The sequence below is a fragment of the Chamaea fasciata genome, unplaced genomic scaffold, assembly GCF_029207755.1.
Source record: "Chamaea fasciata isolate MVZ Bird 193981 ecotype frontalis unplaced genomic scaffold, bChaFas1.0.hap1 SCAF_3, whole genome shotgun sequence".
NCBI lineage: Eukaryota > Metazoa > Chordata > Aves > Passeriformes > Sylviidae > Chamaea > Chamaea fasciata.
The window spans coordinates 33,072,506-33,091,692 of record NW_027094088.1 but is presented as its reverse complement, the minus strand read 5'-3'; the positions used below and the strand labels follow the sequence as shown (position 1 = coordinate 33,091,692).

The 19,187-nt window shown below is 39.9% G+C and overlaps 1 long non-coding RNA gene across 1 annotated transcript; it reads left to right on the top strand.

Annotated features, from left to right (window-relative positions):
- Positions 1–7,930: 7,930 nt before the first annotated feature.
- Positions 7,931–10,590, top strand: LOC136287659 (uncharacterized). The gene is made up of 3 exons (XR_010720239.1): positions 7,931–8,223; positions 9,540–9,633; positions 10,469–10,590. It is a non-coding gene; the product is annotated as an uncharacterized lncRNA (long non-coding RNA).
- The last annotated feature ends 8,597 nt before the right edge of the window (positions 10,591–19,187 follow it).

Sequence of the window (19,187 nt, the reverse complement as noted above, 5' to 3'; positions counted from 1 at the left end):
TAAATTTGCAAAAAATTTTTAAAACTCCTCCGCCACTAGACAGAGTTAAACTGCAGATATTTAACAGGGAACAGTTGCTGTTCTTTAACAAAGGTACTACTCACATTGAAATGTGGATCCGTTTCTCCCCCTCTACATGCCTCTGGATCCTTCTTGTTAGAAGTATAGGCAATATCAGAGTGCTGAAGGATTACAAACAGATTTGGTCGGTGCCACAGGCCATTCCTGAGAAATTAATAATGCTTCCCTGCAAGGTGTATAATTTGCAGGAGGCTGGGCTGCTTAGGAGACAGGCAAGTCTGTGGAGAGTTTTCCACACCTCCTATAACAGGCAACAGAGACATTTCCAAGTTTTTTAAGCAGCATACAAAGAAACCCTGTTTCTAACACATACACAGAAAGACCACTCATTAGTTGTGTTTATTAGTTATTCTTCAGATGGTTTGAAGTTCAAATTTGGATTAACTTTCATTACTGTGATTAGGTACTAGAAAAAAACTCCACTCAAATTTGTCAGTATAGAAAAAAATTGCTCTGTTGCCTTAAGACTTGCATGATTCAAAAGTGTTTAGAAGCGTCATCAGCACCAGTTCTTACCTGAAAACAGGAAAAAAGTTACTCAGTGCTTCCTTCAATGCCTTTTCATCTAAAGAGTTAATTCTGCAGTCAAGTATGGTGGACATGGAGAAAACTGAGATTTGGCCTCTTTTTTGTCCAGAGACTATCTAGTTACCTCAGATCTATTTCATCTATATACAAAATTATTTTTTTCTTGAAACATTTACAGGGCTCTGGAGTAAAAAAAAAAAAAAAAAAAAAAAAAACACCACTAGTAGCACAAACGGGGTAGCTTGCATTTATCTGTATTTTAAATAATGATCTTTCCACTTCACAATGAAGAATACCTCTCACTCAGGGGCATTGAACTCTCAGTTAAAAAAACACTCAGGCAATAAGAGTCATAGGTAGCTCACTTAAATAATTTGATGAGCAGCTAGACAGATGTGGTTATAATTCCTGCAATTTCTCTGAAAAGAAAACAAAAATATCTCAATTTCATTTCCAGGGAACCATCCCTGTCTGCACTGTACACAGCACTCACACTCCTGAGCAAACTGAACAAGCACATGTTCCACAGACTGACGGGCAGCTGGCTCACAGGAAGGCTCCTGTCTCAGCTGCTACCAGGGCACACCAATGCCACAGCCTAACCTGCAGCCCAGCCCTTCAGAAATATGCTGGCATATGTATGGGGACCCAGAGAGTACAGCTGCCCATCTCAAACACTGTTAAGGCCACAGAAGGACTTTGCCATGAGATAAGCACAGAAGGGAACTTGGACTGTAAGATAAGCCCCCACAGCAGGAACTTGGGATTAAAGGTGGTACTATTGTCTAGGTGTTATCTCAGACCTAGGGGGAGGTTAACAAAGCTGGGGGGAGAAGAATGTACCACTGATAATGGACAGAAAAAAAAAGCAGAATTTATGGGACACAAGGAAAGCCAACTCAGCAGCTATGCTGAATCAGGTCTGACTGGGTAAAATGTAATTTCATCAGGGGGAGATCACAACAACGACTCATGGCCCACTGACCCTAGAAACCCACCAACCTGAGAGCAGAGAAAGGCTGAGCATGTGGGCTAATTAGCTTCACAGAACTGCGTAGCCAATGAGCATTAATTCCTTTGTTGAAATGTATTAATAGCAAAAAACCTTGAACAACCTCAGGATCCCCCCCCCCCCACCAAGAAGTTTAGGATGAAAGAGGACCAACAGGATGCCACTGGTCCGCAGGTGGTGACTATCCTTTACTTGATCAATTTCTCTCCCCCCACCCACCCCACATTTCTATTTCTCTCAACCTCACATTCATTGTTAAATAAAATCTGTACTATTGACTTCAGTATATGGGTCGCGTTTGCACCTTAATTCAGGCAGGGGCATCTCTCATTAACTGTACCATAACAGTGTTACATATACAACATTCCACTGGAGTTCATGAATTACTGTTGCCTACTATGTACTATGGCATCTTACTATATAGCTGAGGAGGGATATACAAGAGTGATACAACTGCAAAAATTCAGAATCAAATCGACAATATAGCATGGTAGTGTGAACTATATAGCAACTCTGGCATGCTGCAATTTGCCACCCACAACCTTCTCCCTGTCCCTAGTTCTAGATCTTCACATCCAGAAGTGCAAGATCTTGCTATTTTTCAAGACTTTAATTCCACTACATTCCCTAGCAGGTTTTTCTCAATTTGAAAGAAAGCATTAACTATTTCTCACTGTTGTACAAAAATGTCCAATGGACAAGTATTGGAGAAGAAATGAAGAAATTTCGGCAGAAGTACAATCAGTCTGATGCTCAAAACATTCCTTGGCAAAGCTACTGAAGATTCCATTAGGATTTCTCTTCTACACTTAAGATGCTCTGCAGGAGCACCTGCTTTTTAATTTTACTTAAAAATTATTTAACTAGAACATAATGCACAACTCATGTTAACGTGTATTTATTGGCTTTACACTTATGGAGAACGCAAGAGTTTGTAAGATTTTTTTCCTCAAATTCCTGCAGCAACTGCTACACATGTGAAAATGTATGGATGCAGAAAGCAATTTTGTTTCTTGGTCAGAAATATTGGCTGTTTAAACTCCTCTTCTGCTGTCAAGTTCTTCAGAGGGTCTTTTTTTTAAAATCTTATCAAGTAGGAACTACAACATTTTGAATGAAATCATTAATGAACCAAAGTCCCCTCCTCCATCCCAAAGCACCATTTTCCTATTAGCTCTCTCATTTGAAGAATCTGAGAATAGCAGCAGCCTTATCATATTCCTCTCTGAGCTACCTCATCCCTTTTCAAGAGCTTAACAGCTCTGGTAGGGTGTTGACTGGCTCATAACCATCATTCAGAAGCTGAGACTACCAAAAAGAGTGAAGTGAAAGGATAAAAACCGACAGCAATCGCTGCTAATCGATCCTCTATCCAACTCTGCCTGGAACTCGAGAGCAAAGCAAAACACTCAGAGTGAGATATCATAGCTGGGGCAATATGGAGTGGGGCACAGGGCAGTTTATAGAGAACACTAGTCCAATTAGGGAAGTTTGAGTGTCAGGATGTTGGATTCCCTATCATTTCCTGGCACCATTGCCTTTAATTAGGCCTTGGATTGATTACTGCCTTTGTTCTCCATTGACCCACCACTGACTCTGACAAGGGTTGTATTTTCCCCTCCTGCAATTACAAGACAAAATTCTGAGTGTCAGCAAGCATTACACAGGCAACCATGCCGCTTACAAGAGAGGATGTGTTTGTGACATTAACACATTCTTCTTTCTTTACAGGACACAGTTGGGTAGAGTGGATCCTGGTCCAACAGTAAACTGCTGTTGAGGCTAATTTCAATTTGTCAGTGCATTTATGTGCAGTGTATTAAAAAAAAAAAAAAAAAAAAAAAAGAAAAGAAAAGAAAAAAAAAAAGAAAAACAGAGCAGGAGTAGCTAAGTTAAATCTACCTGGTTCTTCCATAATTCAAAATAAGAGGTAGTTAAGTGAGGGAGGGTGAAATAGACCACTGTTTGAGCATTTAATTTGTATAACAGCAGCAACTAGAATAGAGAAAGTAATATTCTATGCAAGTATGTAGAATATAAAGCTTTATGGCAATCTAAAGCACTATAGACACCCACAGTGCTAAAGCAGCAATGGAAAAAAAAATACATTAAGGAAAGTAAAACCTGAAATAACATTACACAAAATCTCTTTCTACATTTATTTTATGTTTCACATTTTGGTAGCTCTTAGAGGCAACAGCTAAAAACAATAACTAAAAAATATCAAGATCCCTTATGCCACGCACTGTACAGGTCAAGCTTTTTCCTAGTGAGAATTTACAGTCTTAGTAGAGCCACAAAGGAGTCAGGGTAAAGAAAGGCAAAAATAACTTGTAGGTAACACATTTTGTTCAAGGCCATAAGATTTGTCTATGCTACTGTAAGAAAGATGTTCAGGTTCCATATAGAAGGTTAGGAACTATTCACTGTGACACATTGCTTTTTGTCATTAAAACACAGGTCCTGGGAATCACACTATCATGCTCTCTGTGACTGTGGCAAGTCATTTCACTCTTCCATGCCTTTGATCTCTAGTCATTTAACCTCCAGGGCAGACAAAAGCCTGGAGGATAATTCATTAATACTTGTGAATTATTTGGGTGCACTTTGAAAACTGAACTAATGCATTTATTACTAGAAGTTGTCCTGATATTTAAAAAGTCTTAATGCATTTTGAATAATTAAAGTGTCTGAACATGGAAAGGCTCCCATTAAATATGATTCCCATTGCAACATGGAGACATCTCAAAAGACTTTAGAAACTGACAGGAATGAATTAAAAATTGGGGTGGATTTTTCTCCTTCTCTGGCCATTTCTTTTTCCATCACACGTGCTTACCAAGGTCTCACAGTGCAGGACAGCAGCCACTTGTGGAATGAAATCACCACCAGTCAATTTGGCCAGCAAACCCAGGCAATCAGCCTCTAGCGGATTTGCCCAGGTAAAAAATGGGTATCTAGCATCCATATTCCTTTACTTTATATGTGTGTTCCTGCAGTGGTGAGAGAACCAATATCCACTCAGAGAGGGAAGGCCATTGCCAGGGCTCATTTCTACCTTGCCACTCCCTAGTTACTCTTTTGGCCCAAGAGCTTTGGTATTTGTGCCTTGAAACAAACCAGGGCAGATCAAGTTCCAAATCATTTGAAGTTAAAAGGATACTTGCTCAGTGTCTGGCATCCAGGTCTGAGGTTAGTCCCATTATCTCTTTAAAATCTAACTGTTAGAGGTATGGTTTTATTTTTACCAAGGGGGTTACTCAAAAAATTTTGGGTTTTTTTGTAAGTTTTCAAAATAGCTACAATTTAAAAAAAAATTAAAAAGTGAGGGGGAGCTGAGACAGAGTCATTGGGTGTATAGGACAAAAATGTTAACAAAAGGGGAGTGGGTGATGCAAAGGGAGTTGATCAACATTTATACCTAGGATCCCACCAACTTGATGAAATACCTCTAACAGTAGAAGCACCCTTGTATTGTACTAAATCCTTGTATTGCATGATTGGTAGTGACAACCAAGGGACTTGCACTTAGTTCTTCTTCTCCACCACAGCTGAATGAAGACAAAGAGAATCAACAGCACTGAAGCCCTGAACAACTAAGGGGGATGCTCTAGAGGAGCTTAATGGCTCACTGCCTGTGCTGACCAGAAACAGAGAACCTGGACAAGCCCCATGCAGCTGTTGTCACACTCCCTCCGAAAGGCAGGCACCTGCAGAAAGCTGTTTAGCCGCAGAAAAAGCAGATCAAGGTAAAGCTCTGTATGTTGTACAGCTGCAGAAAAGAAGCTTTCTGTGTTGTACTGCCTGGTAAGGAAACAGACACCAGTACAGTACAAACACCTTGGTCTCAGCAGGGTTAAATCCCATGTTTTCAGCATGTGCAGGGGGAACTCAGATGTGTCTGTAAGACCTATTTATGGATTTCAGGCACCTTTTTCCTTCTTTTAGACTTTCTTCGATTAGATGAAATATAATCCACTATTTGTCACTGCGAGTGGTCACCCATGACCACACATCAGTAGAGTACAAAACACTACATTTAAACTGCTCCTGTCAATACTGCACTTGTCCATCTACTTGCATTGCCACACAAATTCACTGCCTTCATACCAATTGTAAGGGTAGGCATTCTCATTTAAAAGGATAGTCTTTCTATCACCTTAAAAAAAATAACCCAAGAAAATACCGTGAGGAATGCTAACAGAAGTATAAAAATTAAGACTGCAGTTTGTGAAAAGGCTGGCTTTTTCCCATCTAGTTACAAGCATATCTTTTCACCATGCACTCATATGCTGTGGGGCAAAAGGAAAAAAAACCCGCTTGCCTATGGCTATAAGTAGAATCATAGTGTTTATGTATAGTGATGTAATATGAGCAGTTCGTGCCTTGATCAGTCAGCTGGGTGTAGGATTTGGCTCTAAAAACCACAAATAGCTCCAGACTGAAAGAGATCGTAGGTAAAATGAGGTCTGATTTACTGAGCAACATTTAACACATTAAGCTCCCTTTTTACCAGTACCATGAGTTTGGGGAAGGGTTTGATTTTGCCACGTTTGCTCCCTAAGTTCACCAAGAGATGAGGAAAGTAAATGCAGGCATAAGACAGGGTAAGAATGTGGACTTGAGAGGACACGACTGTAAAAGCAAGGGTAACAGGGGTACAAGAGGCTGTACAATATCTTGTGGATGCTCATCATTTCACTGCATGAGCCCCAGAACAAGTTGATTTAATACTGAAGTCCATCCTGCTTTGAAGTGGAGGCTGGACTAACTAACTGTGAGCTTGGTTTGAATTTTCTGTTTGGGCAAAAGAATGATTATGCGGGCTATGAAGGTACAAAAACCTGTTGTAGGTTTATTAGCCCTGTGATTGTTTGGGTGCAGATCTATCTCTCATGCAGCCAATTCAGCAGGCCGAGGTTAGCCCTACAAAGATTTAATTGTGCCATGCCACCCCAGTTCAGACAGCTTGTTCACATTATTGCCACTGCTATTAGTTGAGAGGTGCTCTTTGATAACACCTGGTGCACAGAGTGAGGCCAGCTTTCAGATACCTACACACACACTGCTCAATCCCAACATTCAGAACTCTTGCTTACACATCTGGTGTTAGTTACTCACGTATGAGCAAGCTTGCTAAAGACAACACTGTATTCCCAAGGCCCTAACATCACTTAAAACTGGATTTTCATTATTCTATACCACTAAGTGAAAGACAATACTAAGGCTTTGCTAAACACCTCTGTAGAATCAAGTCCAACATGCAGAAAAATAAATACTGTTTTGACAGTGTTTCCAGCTGTAGTTCTCAATTCCTTTAACCCTGTTAAGAAGCCCTGTTTACAGAACAACCAAACCCATTGTTTGCTGTAAGTTGTAAGAAATTCACAGCAACTCTGAAAAACTAGTCAAGTCAACAGATTTTGGAATAACCTAGCCAACCTGAAAATGGACAAAATCCTTCACAGTAAGCTGCTTTCCTTGAAAAATCAATAACAAGATTAAAATGAAAGTAAAGTGAAGTGTGATCTGTTCTTTTTTACCAGCTTCTGCAGACCCTGTCTGCCAGGCAACACAGCAAGCCATTTCCTTAGGGTTAGAGTTAATTGCTATAATCACAGAGCCAGCAGCAATTCTGTCCAGGTGAGCCATTAGTTAGGGAAAATAAAATTATCAAAAGAGAGCACAAAATGGGGTAGAGAGGTTAAAAAAGCACAGAAGTTTTTTTTTTAAAGGGAAGAGGTATACAGTATGTTTCCTGGTTACAGGAAGAGAAACAGCAGAATGTAGAGAAAGGACAGGGCTGTAAGCCAATTAGCAACTCTATGTTCTGGGTGCTCTAACAAGTCCCAGACTGCCTGAATGGATCCCTCAAGGGACAATGATAAAAGGAAGCACAAAGTCCAATACTGCTTCACCCAAGAGAAGAGTGGCCTTTAACAAACACTGGAACAACTACAGATGCGTTTCACCCTTGTTTTACACCCTGCCATTTCAGAGTCACTACAGCTGACAGGATAAAAACAGCGATGGGGTCTGGTGTGGGATGTACAGTCAACAATGAGCATAATTATTTTCCAGTTAATTGTACGTGCACTCCAATATGTTTCCTGTGGATTTTCTACCTTAATTCCCTTGCTGGTCTCCAGGTCTCTCACAGCATGTCACTGGAGGTCCGACATAAAAAATATTACGACAGAGCATGCAGGTTGCCACAGATGGTTCAAATTAAAGGCAGCCTAACGAGCCATTCCACAGACAAAGAGGCAGCACATCCAGCCCTGCCCGCACTGAGCACGGTGTCTCCAAACACCTCCCTCGGGGACACTGCAGCACTGGCAGCCGGCTCACCAGCACAGCCACCTGGCTGGCACCCATAGCCACAGCTGCAGGGCAGGACTGGAAAGGCCAAGCAAAGCCAGCACATACCTGCTAACCAACTGTCCAGCAACACTGGGGCTGGTTTTGGGGAAATTATTCCTCCGCATTCAAGGATTCATTATTCCTCCGCATTCAGCATCAGAAGCACCTTAAAAGACCCTCTGCTGCCTAAAGGGATATGCAACATTTTTATGAAGCCCAGCAACACGTAGTGGACTCAGGTAGGCATCACAAGACTACATAAAGACAAAAAGTTTTGAGGAACTCTGGAGAACTTGTGCAAAATAGCTACAAGAGTCAAGGCTGTTAGAGTGGCAACATATATTCCAACAGTCGTTAATTAAGGATGATAAATTTCAGTGTTACCCTAAAAAGTTACTATTAATGTAACAGCCAGCAGGAAAGCAGGCATTAAGCAATTTACTCATGATAGAAAGTGTTTTTATTTCTTGGTTTTGCATGGGTTTTTTTCTGAGAGATGAAACTCTGTCAGAAAGAGACAGTGAGAACACTCCATAGAACTGCAATAAAGCATTAAGCCGGTTTCCCCATCACCTAACAAAACTGCAGACCACAGTATCTCAGTCTGCTTTTTGCCTACTGTTCTCAGGGTCTCAACCCAAGGCTCATGAGGGTTACTGACAGGATCTAATAAATACCTCATAAATAGGCTTATGTTTGCATCAGAAGAATGGAAATGAAAAATTTATAGATGCCTCTTTTTTTTCCTTAACGAGTACCATGAAAACAGCAGTTAAAGCAATACAATCCTCAGTGAAGACAAAGAGAATTAAAATCTGAAAACCAATATTTTTGCAGTTTAAAACTTGTTAATAATGACAGTATAAAAGAATGTATAGGGGAAAAAAACAGATAGAACATATTTGAGATATCATGTAAGCCAATACAACTGTTACTTATAAATTCTAGACATGTTCTCAAGACAAACTTTACAAAAAGTAGAAAAACACTTTCACAAACATTTACTCCTCCACTGAAAAGGAAAACACTGAAGAATCTATTCCAATTAATGTTCTAACTAATTAAATGACAAAGGCCTCCTTTTCTGTTCTTTCAGATCCAGTTTAATAGCATTTATATGTTGTCAAGTCTTGCATCATCCATTTGATCTCTGGAAAGGCAGAGGCAGACAGAATACAAAACAAACATTAACAAATACTACATGAATACAGAATGCCTAAAAGCATGCTATTCACACCAGCAAACAGCCAAGGACAATTAAATTATTCAGAGATGTGAACTGTCCAAGGTGGGAAGAAAGAGAATTAATAAGCACACTCTTGAAAAAAATCACATTAAACACACCTAACACCATTAGCAATTTTGTTGTTGTCGTTGTTAAACTAACAGCCAATTTCTGGTACCAGACAAAGAATCAGAAGTCAAGGTCTTTCCAAATAATTTTTTGTTATACCTGGATAATTAGTCACCATATATTCAACTGCCCTATTCCAATTCCTTTAAGGCTGACAGCTTTGAAATGCAAACCACAAGTCCCTTCTCCCTTTCTGTACAGAGTCAGAAAAGCCAACACCCAGTCAGCATAGAACTGCTGGAGAATGGAACATTAACAAGAAAGGGAAAAGTCTATTAGTCAACATCACAAGCAGGTAAGAAACCTGGACACCATTTTATGCAACTAATAAGTTCACCAGATTGCTCTGTAGCTCTTCTCAGCTGTAAAAACAGAAGAGGCAAATATTTCACTCAGATGAGATCTATGTACCTACTTGAGATCTATGTACCTACTTTGGTAATGGGCACATTGATGTGAATATTCGCAATTGTGTGAAATCCTGTGACTTCTGTGAGCATCTTACTGTTACAAACCACCTAACTACTTCTAAAAGCATCTGTCCTCTTCCACCAAGTGATTAAAAAAGGTCTTCACCTATGAAAAATTGCGTGGGCAAATTCCCATTCTACATCGCCAGCAAATATCCAACATTTTAACTGAAAGCCAGCAAGACCTACAGAAACAGCCCGAGGGCAAAGGCTAAGGCAGCAAGAAGCTAAGGGCTCCAGTAATGAAGCAACAATTTAAGAGAGTTGCAGCAGCAGGGCAGAGCGGAGAGCTGGAGACAGCCATCAACACCCCAGCAGGGTGGTGGGACAGGACATCCATCCTCACCTCAGCTACATCCAAACTCCCTGTCAGATTTATGCACATCACGGTGAAGGCAAACTTCGGCTAAGGTGCTTGTTAGTGTAATCCAGTAGCTAACTTTTGTATTGGGGCTAAGTGCTTCTGGCCTGACACAGTGTTACCTTTCTGCTGCTGCATCAGAGGTTATCATTTGACATACTTGCAGGTAAATTCACAGCAGCTTAGAGCCCTGAAACTGGACTAATTGGCTGGAATTAAGAAGAGTGGGGAATTTATAGGGATCTTTATGTACTGGGAGTATATGCTAACTTCAAAAAATTGCCTAATTTTTTTTCTAGGTTGGCCAGAAATTCTACCCTGATCTCAAGAGACCTTTCCATCAAAACTTAAATTACCAAAGTTTCAATGATAAGTTATCCTAGAAAATCACCTCAAAGACCGAAAAAATAAAAAAACCAAATATGTTGAAGAAAAGTGAAAAGCAAGTCTGATTCTTGTCATGAATCAGTGATGTCCAGTGATAACAAGGAAAAGATGAGTCTTCAAATCCATTCTGCACTGAAGGAAAGCCTATCTCACTGCCTTTTGAAGACAGTAATTATGACTCTTTCATAAAGGAAAACAATCCAAGTTTTTCCCCTTTCCAGCCACAGCAACCTCTATTAAAACAGCCACAAACAAAATAAATCAACAAAGCCAAACCATGTTTATTATTTACCTTTAATTAAACACGTGTCTAGTCAAAAACCAGAACAAATAAAACATTTCATTTTATGTTTCTAGGAGTAAAAGACTCATCCTTTACCCTGAAAGCCATTTTAGCCCATTTCAGAAAGCTGTATGTCTAATCAGTGAGAGAACACTGGGAGTTCTGCAGCCATTGCTGTAGAAAGTGTAGGAAAATAAATATATAGGCACATATGAACATAAAGAGAGCAAACTCATATAAAGCTGCACTGAAGCAATGAATCCTATCCCCTCATTTCATATGGAGGTGAGTAAATAATGACACAACAGAGATTTCATTCATGCAGAGGTCTGGGGTATGCCGGGAAGTCTCAATGTGACAATTTGCTGCAGATGCCTGCTTAGAGGAGCCATTTATCAGTGTCACCCATGCGCATTACTACACACAGCTTCCTCAGCAGCATGATTCCACACCAGCTTTCCACACAGCGCACCCCAGTCCTTGGTATTTCAGGCACAGAAATAACCCTTATCTAGGCCTTAGCAGTGTGTGCTTATTGAAACAATTTGTATTACCCAGAGCACATGGGTTTGGAGTAGGAAAGCTACAAAATTTATTTCCTTTGCTGATAAAAAGAACAGCAAATTAAGAGAAGTCAGAACAGTTTCCCTCCTGCTCCCTCTCCTCTTTATAGCCCTGTTCAGCTCATTGCTTATAAACAGCTAACACAAGTACTCCCATCAGTAGTGCTGACTCCTGGAGGATACAGACATCTTGGATGTTTCATCTCTTGTTATACTTAAGTGGAATATTAAACAGGCAAGACAGTAGCAGACCAGGCTAGGAGGAACCAAGTAACTAGGACTGACAAAGAAGGATGGCAATTTAAAGCACTTCAGTCTGTAAAGTGCTTCATTTAGAGCCATCAGTGCCAGTGGATTCAGCCTTCATGTATACCCCCCCACCTTCCTTCAGCTGTCCTCTCACACCTTAAGTCTATTCTATTCTGCTTTTAAAGCATTAACAAGTACTGCTACTTAACAGCATGCCTTAGAGTGTCTAGTATAATAATACTACAGAATTAGTAAGCTTAACATTATAAGCATTCAAATTAATCTGGAAATCAAACATTTTTTCCCTTCACAGACAGGCACAGGGACAGGAAAATCGACACTGAATTCATTCCTATTGCTGATGCACTAAAATATACATCATTTATTTGCTGTGCTGGGTAAAATTGCTAGTGCAATGAACTGAATTCCTATTTCATACAAAATCTCAAATTGACATCATAGAACATAGATGTCTTTGTGACTGGTAAAAAGAGAAACAAATCAATTAGATGTAAGAAAGAAAACCCAGTCACATCTTTAGATCACAGGATACACTAGCACCTTAGCCTTTGGATAAAAAAAATAAATTTCAGAATGAAAAATACCGAAGTGCATTAAACCAAAGACATCTTTGAATTAATGCTTTCTACTCTTCTAGAGTAGCTGCTTGCTAGTTTCTGTTTTAAGAAAGAGAGACAGACTGAGTGACAATAAATTTTAGAGATAGCTTTTTTAAGGAAAAGCAAAACACAACCTTCATATGCATAATTTCTGCAGGACTTTAAAGTGAGCTCAAGCTTTTACAGAACCCTGGTTTATTACCCATTTCTGTTTGCTTCCCTAGGATGCCACCTGTGCCATGGAAGAACTGCTGCTTTGCTGCCTGGACCAACCCCACTTGACTTCTGTCCCCACACCTTGTATTCTTCCTCTCGTATTCCTCCTTGGGCCCTTTCTATGCTCACAGCTGCTCATGTCTTTTAGGACACCAAAATGTATTGGCCAACTTGCCTTCAGTGCCTACCCCATTCCTTGCATCTTTGAAAAATGTTAAAAATTATTGTGAAGACAAACACCGAACAGTTCAACAGTGGGGAAAAACAAAACAAAACAAAAACAAAAACCCCCCCCCAAAAAAAAAAAAAAAAAAAAAAAAAAAAAAGGACAAAGGAGAGACGTGATCAAATACCTGTAACAATTAAGCTCTTGTCAAGAGCTTACACGAAGCAGATCCCAACCATTCATTTAAAAAAAGAAAGCATTGCAATGAGTTGCCTGCCCCATCTCATATTCCTCACCAAACAGCCTCTTTGCCAGAGCACTGAAATCCTTCTCAAAGATCAACTCTATAGAATTTTGCAGAGCCTTGTTTTTAAGGTGATGGAGAAAGCTCCCAAAAGCCAGTTTCTTCTCTTACTCGCCATAACTTCTTTCACCCACCTCTAAATCTAATCTAAAATCCAGAGAATTTTTGTCAAATCCATTATTCAGACATGGATTTGACACACAGGGGAAAAAAAAAAGCCAGTCTTATTAGGCATACTGAAAGTACAGCTCTGGATTTAGGCTTACCACCCATGCTGCAGAGCTGCTTACAAAGCCATCATTAATGGCCTTCCAGCTACCCATCATTTCCCCATGTTCAGTCTGCCCAGACAGCTAGCTATTCCTTTCTAACAAATACCATTTTAATTGCATCTCCCACTCTGTTAGCCTTCTCGACCTCCAGTAAAAGCCATCTATGGTCTAACAATCTCTTAAATCTGACACTCACACCGACCACCACACTTGTATGCCTTCCTGCTAGGTTCACACATATGCAGGCTTACTGTCAAGAATTTCCATTAGAAATCTAACAGCAGATGAGATATCTGACAGCTTTAGGGCTAACGGGGAGAGAAAAGCAAGGAGGGAGTGCAAAGGGAGAGGTAAATACCAAAGAATATGTATGTGTATTGTAAGTGCCCCTGCCACCAAAGACTTGATTGTGCCTTCCTGGTGCCAGGGCTTCTCCAGTCCCAACACCTCCCTCCAAGCAACAAACACCAGCCACACAGCCTCAGCCACTGTTAACTCTTCCTGTGGGAACGTTGCCAGCAATCTCAGCATATTAACCCTGGGAATACTAACATGATTTAGAGGACTTGTTAAATTTTAATGATACCATTAGGAAAGAGGAAAACACAAGAGTCACACTCCCACCTCGGTGCATTTGGCTGCTGGATAGGATATTAATGTTTTTCTTTGCCCATCACTATTAAATGAGCAGTGAAACTAATAGAGAAATGAAGAGTAATGACTTCTATTCTCACAGTTCAGCACCTGCTTAAAGCCAAGGCTGCCTTATTGCCAACTAGGCTTTCTGCTGGAGTCCATCAGGTGGATGGAATAAACGCGTAATTCTTTCAGCATTTGGCACTTAACAGGTCAGAGGTTCATTTAGCCAAGAGGCACAGAAAAATAAAACTGTCCAACTGAAATAGTAGCATGTAATCATCCAGACAATCAGTTAGCCAGCAGAAGTCTGCTCTCCTGAATAACTTCAGCATAATAAAGTCTGAGTTTGGCTTTGGTAAGACGAGAGTTTGCCCAGGTGACTTACAGGAGGTCGAACAGGAACATGCTGAGGCCAGTTCTACCCCACTTTTAACAAAGGCTCCAAGCAACCACCTCCTTCAGCACTGCAGGACTCTCTCTTGTATCTTCTAGTACACCTTGATTAAAGGAGTGGGCAATTCCCACCAGAACAACACAGAGGCCCACAGGAAGTGAGGGTTTGTATTCCTGAATCCTTGTTCATCTTCAGTTGAGGGTAGTAGAGAAAGAGGGAATGAAACACGCACAACTTGGGGAAAATTAAGTCCATCCTGAGACAGTTCTCCTCAGACAGTTCTGAACAAAGTTGAAACCCCCAAACCACTGTGAAACTTCACTTTTTCTTCAGGAAAAGAAAACATTTTCTGTGGTAGATATCAAAGTCTCTTTTCATTTGCTTTTCCCCAAACACTCACATGAGTAGAATTTTGTTCCAGTGAAAATCCATGGAATAGAGAAGCTGTTGTGAATATCCATGTGCAAGTAAATGATCGTGTTGAAGTATATATGATTTAGAGAGCATAGGGAAATATAAGTTAGAGTAGAGGCTTGCTATTAATAGATCATAAGAAATCCACAGGTCAAAACACATTTGTAAGGAACAAATACATATAAAGCAAGTTCCACTTGAAGGTAATTTGGAAGCCAAAACACAGACTGTACTCCCAGCTTCAAATTTTCCTACAGAAAAGGAAGCTAGCTTTCCTAGAGTTAAATAGATGTTTTATATCAGTCATATTGCACTGGATACAGACATGCTACATTCAGCATACACAGTTCCTTTGATACATACCACCAGCAAGAAATTTAAAGTGTTTTCCAGATGCACACTCAATTTGTCTTGGAATAGTTTTTACTAGAATAAAGTAATTTTTCAAAGACATTTGGCACTTTTTTTCCTGAATCACCAAATCTAAAATCATTGAATAAGATCATTGACCGGACACTAACAAAACAGATACCATGTGGCCTGTAAGTTAAGTTCTCCTATTTGGAGGGCAACAAAGTGAGAAGACTCAGCCCTTCTTCCTTTAATAGGAAGGCTTATTATACCTCCCTATTAATTTTAAACATGCAGTACAAAAGCTTTATATTAACAAATGCTTTATCTAGAAGCATCCAGTTCCTTCTGAGAAAAGTCTTTTGTTTCCACGGTGAACTGCAAACCAAATCCAGTTTAACACCCCATTGGTTTCCTCAGGTCTCTTGAGCAGAATTTCCCTGGCAATTTTTTTATTTTTAAACCCAAAAACACTTACTACCAAACAGATTTTCAGACAAAAGCTGAGAAGAGGAAATCAGCCCGAAGTTTCTTCAGAATTAAGTCTTCTCCCTTTCCTCTCAGGAAACAGAAAATGTCTTACAATGTATAAGAAATTCAACCATATACTATGTGATTTAATAATACAGACCGAACAGAAGATCCTAATGATAGTATGCTGGTTTCAGCTGAAGTAGAGTTAATTTTCTTCCCAGTGGCTGCTATGGGGCTATGTGTTGGACAGCATTTTGTGCTGAAGACAAGTGGAGTGAAGGTGTTTGTCTTCCCAAGTCACTGTTAGGTGTGATGGGGCCCAGCTCTCCTGGAGATGGCTGAATACCTCCCTGCCCACAGGAAGTGGTGAATTAATTCCTTGTTTTGCCTTGCTTGTGTGCATGGCTTTTTCTTTCCTATTAAACTGTCTTCATCTCAACCCATGAGTTTTCTCATTTTTAACCTTCTCATTCCCTCCCCAATCCCACTGGTATGGGAGAGAGCGAGCGGCTGCCTGGGGTTAAACCATGAAAGACAATAAAAATAAACACAGTTGAAGACAAAAATAATTTTTAAGAAGTATACCAATGCTGAAACAGTAAGTAGTTTTTAACAGCCTTACTATGCTGTATTTTTTTTAAATAAAATAAATTGAATTCTGACACTAGCAATAAAATCAAGCTGCAATTGAACACACCAATTCCTCAAGACTGATTCTTTTGTATAGCTGGTACCATATTTTCTTTTACTGTCTCTTTTGTAAAGTAATTAAAAAGTAATCCCTGTATTCTGTACTCCAGTTACAATGGAGGCTACGGCTGGATGCATTGTGCTGCTCTCATCAGCGGCTTTCTCAGAGATCACTGGCTCCTTGCATCTGCTGTTGTAATAGCACATCTAGTCACTCCCTGATCAAAAGGATCTGAGTTTAGAAAGAAGCATTATTGAAAGTGTCTGAACTATCTATCATTTTTATAAGAGCTAAGGCAGGGAGCAATCACTGTGTGCTCACACAGGAGACCTGCACTGATGCCAACTTATGACCTTCATATCGCGAGGACACAGGAAAGCCACATAGGAAGCCCACAAGGGGCCAGAACATCTTAGACTCGCTCTGCCTGAGCAGCATACCTGTTGCTTTGAAGTCACACAAGTATCCCCTGGTTAGAGCCATATCATACACAGAGCTGTGGCCTGAATTAAATCCTCCTGATTTTCCTGAAGTCCAAATGCCCTCACTAAGGTCAATTTCATGTAAGTCAATAGACTGACAAGGTTCAGATCCAGACTGAAGCAATAGTCATGTTATACAAGGGAAAGAATTTTCAGATTCTTGTATGTCTTGCAGAGTATTTCAGCCTTCATGACAAGTTTAAAACAGTTCAGTCAACTCTCCTCTGCTTTATGAAGTGTCCTGTGTTGGTCTGATTTTACTTAAAGAAACTTCAAACACTCTCTCATCAAAATACTACTAAGCTATACTGTAAAATTTTCTAAACAGGAGAGTGGAGGGAAAAGAAGCATTAGCATATTCATATCCTGGTTGTAGATGATAAAAGATATTATAACTGTACTAAAAAGTCTGACCTGTACCAAGTCTGACTACATATTTCAAGTTTCAAAGACAAAGACAAACACAATTCTTAGCAGCTTCACTATGCTCATAGTTATGAAAAAGAAATCAAAACAGAAACAAACCTGGTTTAATGTAGGAAGATTGCATTAAAAAAAATTGAAAAGAAAACTGGGCAACACAAGTCATTGGGTTGCTCTAAATTTTCTGCTCTTAGGATACTACTTTATGTGTTTAATTTGAATTAAGCAAGCTGTAATTTGTAACAACACTCTGATACACAATCTGCTTTTCCACAGTTGGGATACTTCTTGAATTGCAGCTTCAACAACAGATACTGTGGGCTAGGGATTATTTATTCAGTGGCAGGAGGGGAAGGTGTGTGCCTGTGTTCCTCCATTTTAGCAACGTTAATGCCTCTCAAGCCACAGATGACACCAGTAAGATGTAAGCCAGCAATTTAACTTAGAACGTCTCTCGTGCTTTTGACACATGGACCTCATGTCACAAAATGCTGCAGTTCTGACTACATTATTATGTAGAGCATGACAGTCAAGTTTACTGTGGTGGCAGGCTGCAGGTTCAGTGCTTGGAAGCACCCCAATTACATGATGTCAAAGGCTATGTGCTGCTGATGTGGCAAAACCACTGTGTCTTTCAGCCCTGCAATGTTCTAATAATCTGCTGATGCCGGCGTGACTCCCATTACATGCCCATGGCCCACACTGGTAATGTGTGACATTTTTTCAAACACTGTCTGGGGAACTCAGATGGACAGTCTTTGTTCCTTTTCCCCTTCCAAAATTATACACCAAAGCCCTATGCTTATTATACAAGATTTCTGTGGGTATTGCAACATTTACTTCTAAGGAAATACAAGACTATCTGAAGATACAAGGTAATTTTGGATATATTTTTATGCAGAATTCATGGCATGCATAAAACACCTTGAAGACGCTTCATCACCCAGCATGAAGAGGCCAGTTAAATACTCAGCATTGACCCTGCATTTCTGAACGTTTGCAGATGCACAGCCAAGTCTTTGAAAAAAAATAAAAATAAAAAAATAATTTAAAAAATTCTCCTCCCTAGAGATTTACTTCATCAATACTTCCCTCTTTGCCTTCAACAGCTCTGTCTGTGGTCTAAAAGTACTTTCTCTTCTGATAGGAAACACTATAGTTTCAATTCACAAAATATAACCATAGGCCGGTTTCTAATTTCCAATGCACTTAGTAATGACAAGCCTTTTTCATCCCATAGAAAAAGCTGCAGAGCTAATGGTTTTGACAGCTTCCTAAAGAGCAGTCTTTACCACACAGCATCTTCACCCTTACCTCAAAGACATTTGCAAGCTCAAAAGAAATAGTTACATTATTTCACATGTTGACACTGCGGATTGCAGCAGCAAGGCTTCCAGCTGCTCCTAGGAAAGGGCTTACATTAATTCATCAGCAGCAAAGGCATATCCGTTTGTCCCCTCTAGACCTCAGCAAGCAGCTGTAATTCCAGTGCAAGTGAAGTAGCCCGGTTTCCCAACTTGCCAGGAAGCATACAATTGTAAGAAGATCCACAGATGAGTTATGCTAAATGTTTGGTATTGTGACCTGTGATGCAACACAAAAGAATGGTTGTTGTTGCCTAAACTTTAATGGAGTTAATCCTCCCAAATGCTGACAAATTACTGCCTCGGGCCATTTAAAATCACATTTCTAATGCAATAATCCTATCTGCATTACAATGAGTTGGGATGAAATGATTAGGTGCCTGAGATTTTTTTGCACAGTGAATTAAGTCACTATACAGACTGGCCATGCTTGTTCACAAATTAAAGGTCTGGACGGCAATGAAATTCCATTATTCTGCCACTTGCTAAGCTTTGAGGAAGGGTTTATTACTGTCCTGTCTCTATTGGGAATGTTTCTAAAGTAGCTACCAGCTAACAGAAATCCATTTTTCATTATATCAGCTTCAGGACTTTCTTCATAATTAATAATTAGGAGTCAAGTCTTTGACCACTAAACACCCCTGAACAAGAAGACTAATTCAACAGTACATAAGCAAAAATCAGATAGTGCCAGTAAATTGGTGAAAAAACCCAAAACAAAACCAT